This window comes from Crocodylus siamensis, chromosome 10, assembly GCF_052110815.1.
Source record: "Crocodylus siamensis isolate JL-2025a chromosome 10, ASM5211081v1, whole genome shotgun sequence".
NCBI lineage: Eukaryota > Metazoa > Chordata > Crocodylia > Crocodylidae > Crocodylus > Crocodylus siamensis.
In genome coordinates this window covers 37,984,227-37,997,691 of record NC_143404.1, presented here as the reverse complement: position 1 = coordinate 37,997,691, position 13,465 = coordinate 37,984,227, and the positions used below count along the sequence as shown (strand labels likewise).

The 13,465-nt window shown below is 47.7% G+C and overlaps 1 pseudogene; it reads right to left on the bottom strand.

Moving 5' to 3' along the window:
• Nucleotides 1–2,437: 2,437 nt before the first annotated feature.
• On the bottom strand, nucleotides 2,438–5,120 carry LOC149856466 (protocadherin gamma-A5 pseudogene; annotated as a pseudogene).
• Nucleotides 5,121–13,465: the final 8,345 nt, after the last annotated feature.

Genomic DNA, 13,465 nt, shown 5'->3' with positions numbered 1-13,465 from the left:
CGGCGCTGAGCAGCAGGGTGACGGTGCGCCTCTTCGTCCTGGACCGCAACGACAACGCGCCCGAGATCCTGTACCCCGCGCCGGGCGCTGGGAACACGTTGTCTTGAAGGCGACAGGCGACTTCTCCCTCTCCTTTGTCATCTCGGGCTCATATTTTCATCAGAGCCATCACTGTCCAGGGCTGGAAATCTTCGGGGACATGTTGGACACAGATAAGGTTATTGTCACACTGGTCCAGAAATTCTATTGGTCAGGCTCCTCCCTCCTTCACTTTCAGTCCCCATGCGGAGCTCTTGTTTCTCTTCAAAATCCTAGAAATATCGTGTTTGTAACGTCTCAATTTCCAGAGTGTAAATGGAATATTTTGGGGACATTATTAGTAATGTTAACGATTCCGCGCCATGATGACGTGGCAGACGTTCTTACAGCCGGAAGCCCTTCCTGACTCTAACCTTCCTCCTTGATCGGGGATTGGGACCGGCATTGAATCGGTAGAAGTCTTGCTCTTAACGAAAGAATAGGTGACTTGTCCATTTGGCCTTCATCCTCATCAACAGCTTTCATTCCACTAAGGAGCCTTTGGCCATTGTTCCTCAGTACTCTAATCTAACACCAGGAAGTATCGATTTACTGATCTCTAGATCCACGTTACTGTCAAGTAAGCGAAGGGGGCAGCCTTTTCAGGATGATACTGAAATGACTGAGGTTGTCACAGTGGCTGTGGAACAAAGACTTTTACAATATTGAGATACATGCCCTTATTCACCACCAGAAAATGGCCAATTATGGAGGAGACTATGCTGAAAAATAGCATCTCATCAATGACTGAATACATATTTTTCATTCAAGTTTAATCTTTTTTCAATAATATTTGTTCGAGGAAAAAAACAGGAAACATCATTTTCTTACTGACCCTGGTAGACATAATCGCCATAGTCTATTACTACTACTGAAAACAGAGAATATATATCCTCTGCTTACAGCTCAATATCAACTCAACAATATTTTATCTACTGGTTAGTAACCATGTTATTGTATTTCATTAAGAATTTTTTTTCTAAAAAGAACTATTAAAATACTTTCTTTAATAATACCTATTAAAATAATATAGTTTGTTTTATAAAGTTCACCCAATCCTTTAACTCTGACAAAGCTTAACAGAACATAAGTAAAATACAGACACATACTATTACTTCTTTAAAAGATGATGTAGACTTTCTGTTAGTGCCCGAGTTTTGTAATTGTGATATCTGCAGTATAGAACAATAAAACATATTACTTATGTCTATGGCACAGAATAAATTTTGTGTGATCCCCCAGTTCTTTCTCTGGAAGCTGGAACGTGCGCATTTAAAAGTACATTATTCTGTAATTGTTGTTCCTATTTTAATATGAAGACTGCACTTTCTAAGTACTTGTTTCTGTGTATGCCATATTGAAAGAAATAATGAAAATTCCATGTTAACACACAAATCTCAAAAGGAAATAAAAACGTGTATATTTTCCAAAAACAATGGGTAGTAAATAAACTCAAATACGATTACTCAGATGAGATGTCTTTAGAAGCAACACCACACAATTTTCTTTTCTCCCACCAGCACTACTGCTCCTTTTTTCTCACTTCCAGTTAAAAGCAAAAGAGCCAACAGATTATAGCTGCCATCCACTAAGGGCCTGTCCTCTAGGATCAGAGAATTATAGGTTGATAATCATTAAAGATAAACATCATACCCTTTTTTCAAATAAAATAAAGTAAATTTTATGGCTTAATTCAACGAAGCTCATCCATACAAGATTTGCTTAATGACACTGACATACCTAAGAGCTATATAATGAGTAAAAAAACCCCTCTCAAACCACTCAGAAAGTAGGAAAGATACTGTTTTGGAAACCTAAATTAATTAGAGCAGAAACGAGTGATATTATTTAATGGACATGAAGATTATCTTTTAAATTAAAACATTAAAAAGGAAAGATCACTGTCTGGGCTAAGGAAGGGCTGCAATACCATCAGTAAAACTGACTTCGAAAAAACATAATATATTAAGCGCCTTACATAACACATTTATGTGGATCAATAAATAGAGTAGTTTCCAATAACAATCGACCAAAATTATTTTCACAGAACAAATATTTAAATTCCCATTGGAGTTCCAACTCCCATTCCGACAACTCCTATGGAAGTTTTTTGTGACACCTCGTCAACCCATGCATACCTATGAGAGGTTTTGCCGACAAAAAGTCAACCCGTTCCTTCCAATGGCAGTATATTCATGGGATAATTTTTTTTAAAGGATTTAAAAGCAAAAAATCCTTCTTGTTCCTATGCACAAATGCATGCACTCTACACTGCCAGACTGGCCATGCTGAAGTCAAGATATAACATGCCGTGATATCGAAGGATAAAAGACTTTCTTCTTCCCATTCCATCCATTAAATATAAATTTAGACACTAGCAATGATCTGAAAGACAGAGACTCCGGAATGTAAACAAGGGCAACAGAATAGAAAAACCTGGGCTCACCTGCAGCGCGGCCTGGTCCGCCTCACTCGCCTCCGCATGCTCAGCCACCGCGGGAGGCTCCTTGGCCTGGGCGGCCGGCGGCCGGGGCAGGGTGCCGGCAGAGCTGGGCGGGCCGAAGCTCCACTGGCTCTTCCTGGAGCCCGCCGTGAGACACACGTCCTGGGAGTAGGAGTGCAGGAAAGCGCGGACGCCGTCGATGCCCGCGAAGTGCGAGACGGGCACCCCGGCCAGGGCGCCGCCGGCCGAGCCCAGCAGCTGCGCCCGCCGCCAGCGGCGCAGGCGCAGGCCCAGCAGCGCGATGAGGAAGGCGAGGAAGAGGCACGACACGGCGGCCACGGCCACCACCAGGTACAAGGTGAGGCTGGCCTGCGCCTCGGCCGCCGGCGCCGCCAGGCTGCCCAGCTCGGCCAGCAGCTCGGGGATGCTGTCGGCCACGGCCACCGTGAGCGTGACGCTGGCCGACAGCGGCGGCTGCCCGTTGTCGCGCACGCCCACCACCAGGCGGTGCTGCAGCGCGTCCCTGTCGCCCAGGGCGCGCGCCGTGCGGAGCTCGCCCGTGTGCGCGCCCAGCGCGAAGAGCCCCGGCTCGCTGGCGCGGAGCAGCTCGTACGACAGCCAGGCGTTCTGCCCCGCGTCCGCGTCCACCGCCACCACCTTGGTCACCAGGTAGCCCGGCTCGGCCGCGCGCGGCGCCAGCTCCACGCCCGTCGAGCCGTCGCGGGGCGCCGCCGGGTACAGGATCTCGGGCCGGTTGTCGTTCTGGTCCAGCACCAGCAGCGTGACCGAGGCGCTGCTGCGCAGCGGCGGCGACCCGCCGTCCCGCGCCTCCACGGCGAAGCGGATCTCGCGCACCTGCTCGTAGTCCAGGGCGCGCAGCGCATGCACCGCGCCGCTCTCCGCCTGCACCGACAGCCACGACGACAGCGGCGCGCCCTGCAGCTCGCCCTCCGCCAGCCAGTACGTCACCCGCGCGTTGTCGCCCCAGTCCGCGTCGGCCGCGCGCGCGCAGAACACCGAGGCGCCGCGGGCGTTGTTCTCGCTCACCCACACGCTGTACGACGCCTGGCTGAAGGCCGGCGCGTTGTCGTTCACGTCCGACACCTGCACCGCCAGCGTCGTGGCGGCCCACAGCGGCGGCGCCCCGCCGTCCCGGGCCGTCACCGTCACGTTGTAGTGCGCCGCCTCCTCCCGGTCCAGCTCTCTGGCCGTCACCAGGCTGTAGTAGTTGTCCGCGGATTTCTGCAGCCGGAAGGGGACGTGGTCCGGGATGGAGCACGAGACCTGCCCGTGCTCTCCGGAATCCTTGTCTTTCGCTCGTAAAAGAGCAAGTACAGTCCCCGGCGGGCTGTCTTCACTGATGGAGCTAACGGCAGAGGTGACTGTGATCTGGGGCGCGTTATCATTCACGTCGAGGACAGTCACCAGTACTTTTGCCCGGGCCCAGAGATCACCATTGTCCCTTGCCTGCACCTCCAAATCATAGGCGGCCTTTTCCTCGTAGTCCAGAGCCCCCACCGTCACGATATCTCCCGTTCGAGAGTCCACCTGGAAGGGCCCAGACGCTTTGTCCTTCGTCTTCCGCAACGAGTAGGCGACTGCAGCGTTGAGCCCCTCGTCCGCGTCCGTGGCGTTTACTGTGAGCAGCACGGAGCCCACGGGCACGTTCTCCCGCACGCTCACGCGGTAGAGCGGCTGGCTGAACACGGGCGCGTTGTCATTGGCATCGAGCACCACCACGTGGATCCGCGCCGCGCCCGAGCGGACCGGATCTCCGCCGTCAGTGGCGGTGAGGACGAGGTCGTGAGCAGCCTGCTCTTCCCGGTCCAGGGGCTTGTCCAGCACTAGCACGGGGTATTTGTCCCCAGCAGCTCCCTCTTGCACATCCAGAGAGAACTGCTCGTTGCTGCTCAGCTCGTAGTCCCGGATAGAGTTAATTCCCACATCCGGATCCTGCGCCTCTTCCAAACTATATCGTGTTCCCACGGCAGCTGTCTCACTTATCCTGATCTCTAACTTCTCCTGCTGGAAGCTCGGGGCATGGTCATTCACATCTGTGAGTTCCACTTCAGTTATGAAAACTTCCATTCTGTCCTCTGCGATAATCTCACAATTGATGACACACTGCTCTGCCCGGCCGCACAGCTGCTCCCTGTCTAGCCGCTCCGCCGTGATTAAATGGCCGCTCTTTACATTCAAAGCGAAATACTGCGTCCTACCTGTGGAAATCACGCGCACGCCGCGCTCCGGCAGCGCCTTGGGCTCCAGCCCCAGGTCCTGCGCGATGTTGCCCACGAAAGAGCCTTTCTGCGTTTCCTCGGGGATCGAGTAGCGAATCTGCGCGGCCGCAGCGGCCCCGCACACGCCCAGCACCACGCAGCACAGGGCGGCTGGCCCTGCGGCGCGCCGCAGCCCTTGTGCTTTCGCCATTTCGAGTCCGGTTACTGATCGAAATTTGTCTTCTGGTCACCCAACCACTCAGTTCTCAGTCCTTAGCCCCAGCAGTCCCTGGCCCTTGAAAGTCGCCGGTTTCTCGGAGTGTTTCTCGCGCGGAGCTCCCCTTGGAGTCCGCCCGAGGGACCGGGCGCCCGCTCCTGAGCTCTGAGCTCTGTGACTGCGGCGCTGGGCTGCCTGGATCTCTCGGCGCCTTTCGCTGCCTCCATTGGTGGACAGCGGCGCTCAGAGTCTCAAACAAGAACTGCAGAGGCTTACATAGGTATTTCGCTTCTCTTCTTCATGTCCTCTATTTTCTTTTTCCGGTTTTAATATTTCCATTTTCTAAAGATACTGTGTATTGTAATTATTTAAGTCTACTTATAAAATCTAATTTGTTGTTCAAAACTAAACGTGAAATGTCTGTGAAATCATATGGTTGCACGGAAAAGGAGACAGTAAGGAAAGAAATAGTATTTCCTAGTGTTCCTAGTGCTTAGCAGATAAGGAGGTGGAGGTATGATTTATATTTATTCTTCTGGTGGACCCAGTCCAGGTCTCTAACTACTTTGTTTTAGTCGTTATGTTTTATTTATTTCTCCGAGACTGAAAAACAGATGGAAGAAAAGCAAAAGAAATGTGAACAGGGAAGAGGGAGAGACAACTGTAGGATGGACTGCAGGCTAATCTGCTTCTAAGAATGGCCTAGCTACTGTGGGGATGGAAACACATACCTTATGCTTCTTTTTCATCGCCTTTCTCTCCCACGCCATCAGTGAAAGACATTACTGTCTTATCATTATGCTCTTATCAATGCGCATTTCAAACCAAAGGAAAGTAACGTATCATAGACTGGAAAGGTGTATAATGATGTGTGAGGCACTGAAATTACATATGCTATCTGTATTTTGAAAACACTTTAGGCACAATTTGCCGTAGGTGCATCATTTTCCAAACTAATACGAAAGCTTCTCAACCTGCCGTATTATTTTCCTATGCAACAGGAATACCCATTTGGCTGCACTGAGGCCTCATGGGGTTAACTTTCGCACCCAGGATCCCAGTCTGGGCACCGCTCCTTCCACGCACTCATGCTATTACCGCCGGAGTCTTCCTTCTCCAGCTCCCGCTGCCTCCCCTAGCCGCTTGGGACAGAAAGAGGGAAGGATGGGGCGGGGCGGGGCGGCACAGTCCGTGGGGCTGAGGAAGTCTGTAGCTGCAGGATTCGGGGGACTTGGGAACTTCCCGCGGCGGGGAGATGCATGCATCGCGCAGGGTGGGAGGAATTCAGAACAGTGATGGGGCAGAGAAACTGGCATTGCACAGGTTGGGTTTTCTGCCTTGCTGGCTGGTTATGGGGGGGGGACTCAAGTAACACAACGTGGAGGCAAGCAGCCCACTCACCATTTGAGCAGATGCCTGAGACCCCAACCACTAAGAAGGAAGTCAGTCCTGCCATTGGATTTTTATGCCTTTTAAAAATATAATAAAAATGGATAAGAAGCCCTCTCCATGGACTGCCACCTTAATGGGGTGGAGATGACTCTAAGAACAACACCAACTTGCTGGGGTCACCCATGACAATAAGGTCAAGGGTGAGGTATGAAAAGAAGAGAAGTCCAAGACAGCATGACATAAAGACCTCAAGAGTGGAGCAGGTGAATGAAGAAGGTATACTTCTCAATCGCTGCAGAAGCACATGAATGCTGCAGTGGAAGCACAATTTAACTCCAGTCATCTTGGATCTCTTTGCCTCTGGACACAGGTTTCTTCTCTGCCAAGATCCATGCAGTTGCTGAAGCCCAACAACCTCCCCATGTAAAATAAATCACCCTCAGGCTTCTCTCACTGGATCCAACATCTACCACAATAACCAATCACCAATACCCATAACAACTAAAAAGTCTTGCAGCAATGGATGAGTGGTGCAGGGGACAGACAAGGTCATCACCAGGAGTCCTTAACCACAGATCCACATGCAGGTGGAAGTCGCATGTTCCTTGCTTCACCTTTGGAATGGGACAGGAGGGTGATTTTGCAGCTATGATCCTAACTGAGCAGTCCTTTTTAGGATGCCCCTGTTCACCCTGCATGAGGAGGGGGCTAGCAAAGGTGCATCAAACATAGGCTGTCCCACCTTATCTTACCTGACTGGATAACCACTTCCAGAGGGAGGGAGCGAGAGGGGTTGAAACACAAAAATGTCCTTTGGATCCTGGAATGTAGGACCCTTACTAGATGACCCGAGCAGTGACAGACTTGAACATAGAACAGCTATTGTTGCCTGAAAACTCTCATGATACATCGATATCACTGCTCTCAGTGAGACCAGAGGTGCAGTCTGAAGTCAGTGAGGGAGGAGGTGGGTAGCTATATGTTCTTCTGGAAAGGGAAATCTGCAAATAAACAGGCGAGTACACAGTGTTGGTTTTGCCATTAAGAACCAGACTGTTAGCTGACTGATCAAATTCCCTGTTGGCATTACTGAGCACCGCATGACTCTCTGCCTCCAACTGATCAACAATTTGTTTGCTACCATCATCAGTGCATATGCCCCAACACTTAATGCCAAGGAAGAACAGAAAGAACAGTTTTATGTTGACCTTGGTGAAATCCTATCATCCAGAAAGAGGATAAGATCATCCTCCCTGGAGATTTTAGTGTGGAAGATGGCTGGGGCTTTAACATGTAGATGACAAACCATTGGGAAGGACAGTAATGAGCAAAGCCAATTCCAAGGGCATCCTCTTATTCAGCAAATGTACAGAGCTAACCTTAGCTTCAGACGTGACAGGTACAAAACAACCTGACAACCCACTCGAAACATTGGAATCTCCTCAACTATACCATTGTAAGAACATGTGAACCAGAAGCAGTTTATATCATGCATGTTATGAGAGGAACAGATGACTGTTGACCTGATCATCACTTAGTTAAATCCATCACCTCCATCAGGGTTGTGCTGAAACATTGAAAGCAACCCAAATCAGGCCAAAACAGTAGAACATCAAATGCCTTTAGACTCCTAGACACCTAAAAGCCCTCCAAACATATCTCAGAAAGAAACTTGCCAATCTTAGTACTGAAAATGATAACACTTGTGTTGAGGAAGACAGACATGAAGAAAACAATCCATGAGGCTTGCATGGAATCAGTTAGCTTTATCACCTGGCATCATCAGGACTAGTTTGACGGAAACAGAGGAAAGCTTTCTATGACTGGCAAAACCATCCTATGTCCAGTCAGGAACAGGGAACTTTTTGACAGTTTAAAGCTGAAGCTGAGATGAAGATACAAGAAACCAAAAACAAATGTTGGGAAGACAATGCAAAAGAAATCCATCAGTTTGTTGACAATCATGACATGCAGAGCTTCTTCAGACCAGTTGAGGTTGTGTACAGACCAAGTTTTTTTGGACTCACCAACCTAGAACTGAAGACGGCAGCACACTCCTCAAATACGAATCCATCAAAAACTGCTGGAGTGAGCACTACCAAAAGCTCCTGAACCAAGAATAGAGGGTGACTGATGAAACCATGGAATACATCCCATAGCATCCAGTAAGGGAAACACTTGCCAGTCCACCAACCTCTAAAGAAGTCTGCCAGTTGGTAAGACTGGATGAAGAACAACAAAGCATCTGACCCTAATGGCATACCAGCTGAGTTCTTCGAAGTTGGTGGGGAAAATATGACCAACAAGCTCCACACACTGTTTTTCAAAATATGGGACACTGAGGAAACTCCCACTGACCTAAGTAATGCCAATATTGTCACCATTTCTAAAAATGGATATAAGTCTCTCTGTGGAAACTATCAAGGTATTGCCCTCCTCTCCATCGCTGGGAAGATCCTTGGTCAAATTCTGCAGAACCAACTGCTCCCCCTTGCCAAGGAAATGCTTCCTGAGTCTCAGTGTGGTGTCAGACCATTGAAAGGAACCATGGACATGATTTTTGTGGCCCAGAAGATCTAGGAAAAATGCCAAGAACAATACTGGGAACTTTATATGGCCTTTTTTGTTTTGACTCTGTTAACTGTGAGGCTCTATAGGAGATGTTATGGAAGTTTGGCTCCCCAGATAAATTTATCATCACCATCCTAAGAGCAGATCCTTTCATGACCAAATCACTGCCTCCCATCTTATGCACTGGCTCTGCTATGGAGCCCTTTGCCATTGGAATTGGCAGCAAGGGGGTTGTGTGATCATACCAATTTTTTTTCTTCCATCTTTGTTGTGGTTATCCAGATGCTCATCTGTAACTGCCTGCCACATAGCATCAGCATCAAGTACAGGATGGATGGGAAACATTTCAATTTCTCCCTCCTCTTTGCCAAAACCAAAGTTACTGTCGCGTCCGAGGACAAGTGCACCCTTGACCTGCAAGCCTGGGTCGGCACGACCGGCTGGACGCGGGTACAATACAGTGGTCATACAGGTGGAAAAGCAAGAGGAGTCAGGGAGTTTAAATGCGTTTTGCTTAAAGATTTATTGTTACTTACACCACAGAAGAGTTGCGGCATAGGAAGGAAGTCGTGGTTACAGAGTGAGAAAGGAGAAGTTCAGCTTACAGATGCTTTCTTGTTGCACAGATCATAAACTCCTTGGTGCAGATTTTCAGCAAAGCGTACAGGTAACTGTGGTTTAAAGACGTTCGTGAGCTCTTGGAGAATGGACGAGTCGACAAAAATTCGGATACAACACCTGGAATTTTTTTTTTTTGCCGCAGGTGGGGAAGGGTCAGTGACTGGCCAGGCTGCTGGCTATGTCTCCTGGGTGTGCGTGGAGGTCTCCTCAGAAGGCAGAAATCTTTCCAAAATTAAAGGTTTTCAGGTGGCCAATCACAACACACCAGGCTTGAATAATTACAGGACTGCCAATTATGACTGTGAGGAGACTTTGCATGTTCCTTACTTCTGCTCAGGTTTCATGCAAGAATGACTGCGCATGTATTTTACATTTAAGCTGGGGGAGGGCTGAATACAGAACTATGATGATGAAATATGTTATGTTAACCTTTTGACCTTTTTGCCATCGGCAGCTGAAAATCAAAGATTTTTCTTTGACAGTTACATGGACCTTAACTGTGGAACTTCAGTACCCCAATGATTGTGCTGTCATTGCACATATGGAGGAGGATGTACAAATGGCCCTTCAGTGCTTCTCTCAAGCAAATCAGTGCCTAGGATGACCCTTAACATTGGAAAAACAAAGGTGCTTCATTTATTTTAATGTGCATTACAGCTTTGCTTAAAAAAAAAGCATGCTATTTAGAGTTAATGCACATTACAATAGGCTAATGGGCCTTATGTGTCACTTAAAAACTGTGCTCTCTAGTTAATGTCCATTAAGACAGGCTAATGTGAATTTTCTTAGTCCCTCACAATGAGGGTATTTGTACACATGTTTGTGCTGCAGCACCGGCCACTTTTAAAAGTCTTTGGGATTAGTTAGAACGAATAAGGTGCTGCTTACTTGTGGGAGAAGATAGCTATTATGTGGCATGCTAAAGATGGCAGGGAAGAAATCGGGGCTATGCAGGAAATCCTGGCACTGTTAGTGAGGTGGAAAAGCCATCATAAAACATCATACCTTCTCCATTTGTACAATAACCAAACCACAAAGCAGTCTCATAAGTGAAAAATCATTTTTCACTGTGCTGAATCCTGAGGTTTGGTGGAGTGATTGTGCATACAGTATACTTGAAAACTAACCTTAAATGTGACTGATCACAAAGGCTGAGTGAAAAGATTTGGAAGTCTTTTTAAATTACAATATTTTCTCACATACAACACACACCTTTTCTCCAAATATCACACTGCCCGCCCCCCGCAAAAAAAATTAGGTTGCATATATTACGGGGGGAAACTGATTTTATGTCTGGTTTGGAAGCATCCTGCATTAATTCCAGCTCTGCAGTGTTACCAGATTTACCCGTTACTTTGGGGTGTTCTCATTTATTAGGAATACGTTTCTAGGGTCTTGGTAATTCTATTAATGAGCTGCTTTGTTACTTGTGTTTTTATATGGAGCTGTCTCTCTCCCTTCTGCAAGTCCTCACCCCCAGTGGAGCTATCTTCCAGGACTCAGTTCAGTGGGGCTGGGTTCCTCCAGTCCCCATATCAGTCAAACACACACAGATTAACATGACACACCTGACCTGGCCATGTTGATCAGCATGGACGGGCTGACACCCTCATATGCCAAGACTCAGTTCATCAGAGCAACAATAACTACAGTCAGACACAAGCACACAGTTCAACAGAATACCTCTGAATCCAGAAGGATGTCCAGATGACACCCTTATGGGCCAGCATTCAATTCATCAGGGCATGTCTGAGCCAAACTGGGTCAATCAGCCTGTACAAGCTAATCCCTTTATGTGTTTCAAACTCAGCACATCCCGATCTTTTAGCCGCTTGATGAGCAGACCCCACAGTATTTTGGGGCTTCACAGGGATCTTTAGCTTAGGTAAGAGGGGGGTTGCTCCAGAGCAAGTGGGAAAGGAGAAGTAGAGAAGGGAAAATATACCCAGTTACCACCAGTTTGACTAAAAAGTTATTTATTGCTAAGTATATGAAATATATAATGATACTAGTAGTAATAGACATGCAAAGGAAAACAAACACAAACAGTTACAGTATTACCCTGGTTTCACTAAGTATTTGGGGAAACTTAGCTCAAGCTTAACTAATACAGTTCAGGTTCAGAAATCTGTGCTTAGAGAGAGAAGAGAAGAGAGAGAGAGAGAGCTGGGATCTCAGCAGTCCAAGGCACTCGGGTTGCAAAGCTGACAGGTTAAGGTTCTCAGTGCAATTCTTGAAGGGAGACGGTCTGCCTCCTTCAGCCTCTCCAGAAGAAAGCGGGTGGTGTCAGCACACACACTGCTGCTTCTTTTACAGATTTTTATACCCTCAGTTCAGCTTCTTTCAAGCATTCTCAATAGTGCAAATCAAATCGTCTTTCCTATTGACAAGGGGTTACTTGGTCGGAACATCTCAGGAAACTGACTGATACTCAGGAAACACGTACTTAGGAGCCAGTTTGACATTCCTCTGGATAGCAGATATACTGATGGGATATCTCCTGGTTTCTTCAGAAACAATAGATAGCTTACAGCATCAGGGTTTTGAATTTTTACTTGTGAACAAGCCTCAGCTTAGCATGACTTTTCCAGATCTTACTACAGTCTTTTAACAGACTTAAGGCAATTACTGGAGTGTTCATAGCCTTTTGTGGAGAGGACTTCCACCAGTTGTCCCAGGAAGAGTATGACAACACTTGTGGTCAGGGCTCCAATGGGCTGGACGCTGTGATGAACCCTGTACCATTGTTCAGAAGTTGTCCATACTCCCTTCTAACTCGGTCTGTTGCCTCAGCATTCCCTAACCCAGCAACTGAGTTTTAGCCAATTGAGTTTAAATAGGCCTTCCATAGTGGGACCAGGGAATGTACACCCTGAGATGCCTAGTAAACTTACTTCTGCTTAGAGGTCGAGGGGAAGGAAAAGTCCTTTGTAAATCCAGATTAGAACTGGTCTGATAAATGCTGAGCTGGGTGTGTGGGTTGATTAGCATTTGGAGCACATATTCCCCATCATGGAGTGCTCCCCTGCTCCTCGGATCCCAGAATTCACTGCAGTCTCTGCTTCAGGCTTTCTGTTCTCCATCTGTCATGGAAGTGAAAGGTCATCTGGTTCCATCTCAGATGCAAATGAGACCTAGGGCAGTTGTTTCACTCTTGTCACCCTTATCTGGAGGGTTTTAGGTGTATCTCTCACTGCAACTTAATCAGTTTCTGTTTAGGTAGAGGAGGGGAGGGGGATTCTTTGTGAGTCAGACAGTCTGTGTCCTGTGTCAGGGTTTCCCAAGAACATGGAGCTGAGAGGTAACAGCAGTGCAGCAGCTGTGACATTATTCAAGTAGCTGAGTGAATCGTGGTGATGGGGATATAACAGTAGGAGTCTATGACAGACTTCCTAATCAAGAGCAAGAGCCAGGGAACTGGCTGAGGCTGCATGCTCTCAGTGCATGGTTGTCATGGGTGACTTTAACTACCCTGACATCTCATGGGAAGAGCACTTAGACAAATTCAGTTATTACAGTGCTTTCTCAAACATTGACAAGCTTTATTTGTCTCAAGAAGTCTACAGACCGACAAGGGGCAAGGCGATGCTGGACCTGGTATTGGCCAAAGGGGATGTTCTAGTCAGTGACCTGAGAAAAGTGAAGCTGAGTGACCACAAGTTGATCACTTTCTCTATTCACCGCAAAGCTGGCAAGTCATTCAGCAATATGGAAGTCATCAACTTTAGGAAAGCCGACTTCCACAAGCTTAGGAGGCTAGTTGTTCAGGCCCTGAGAAACCACAATCTGGCAGGGAGGAATGTCCATGGCGAGTGATCATTCCTCAAGGATGCAACCATTGAAGCACAAGCAAAGTCCATTCCAACCCACAGAAAAAGTAACAAAAGGGCTGGATGACCTCCTTGGCTCAATAGGGAACTCAAG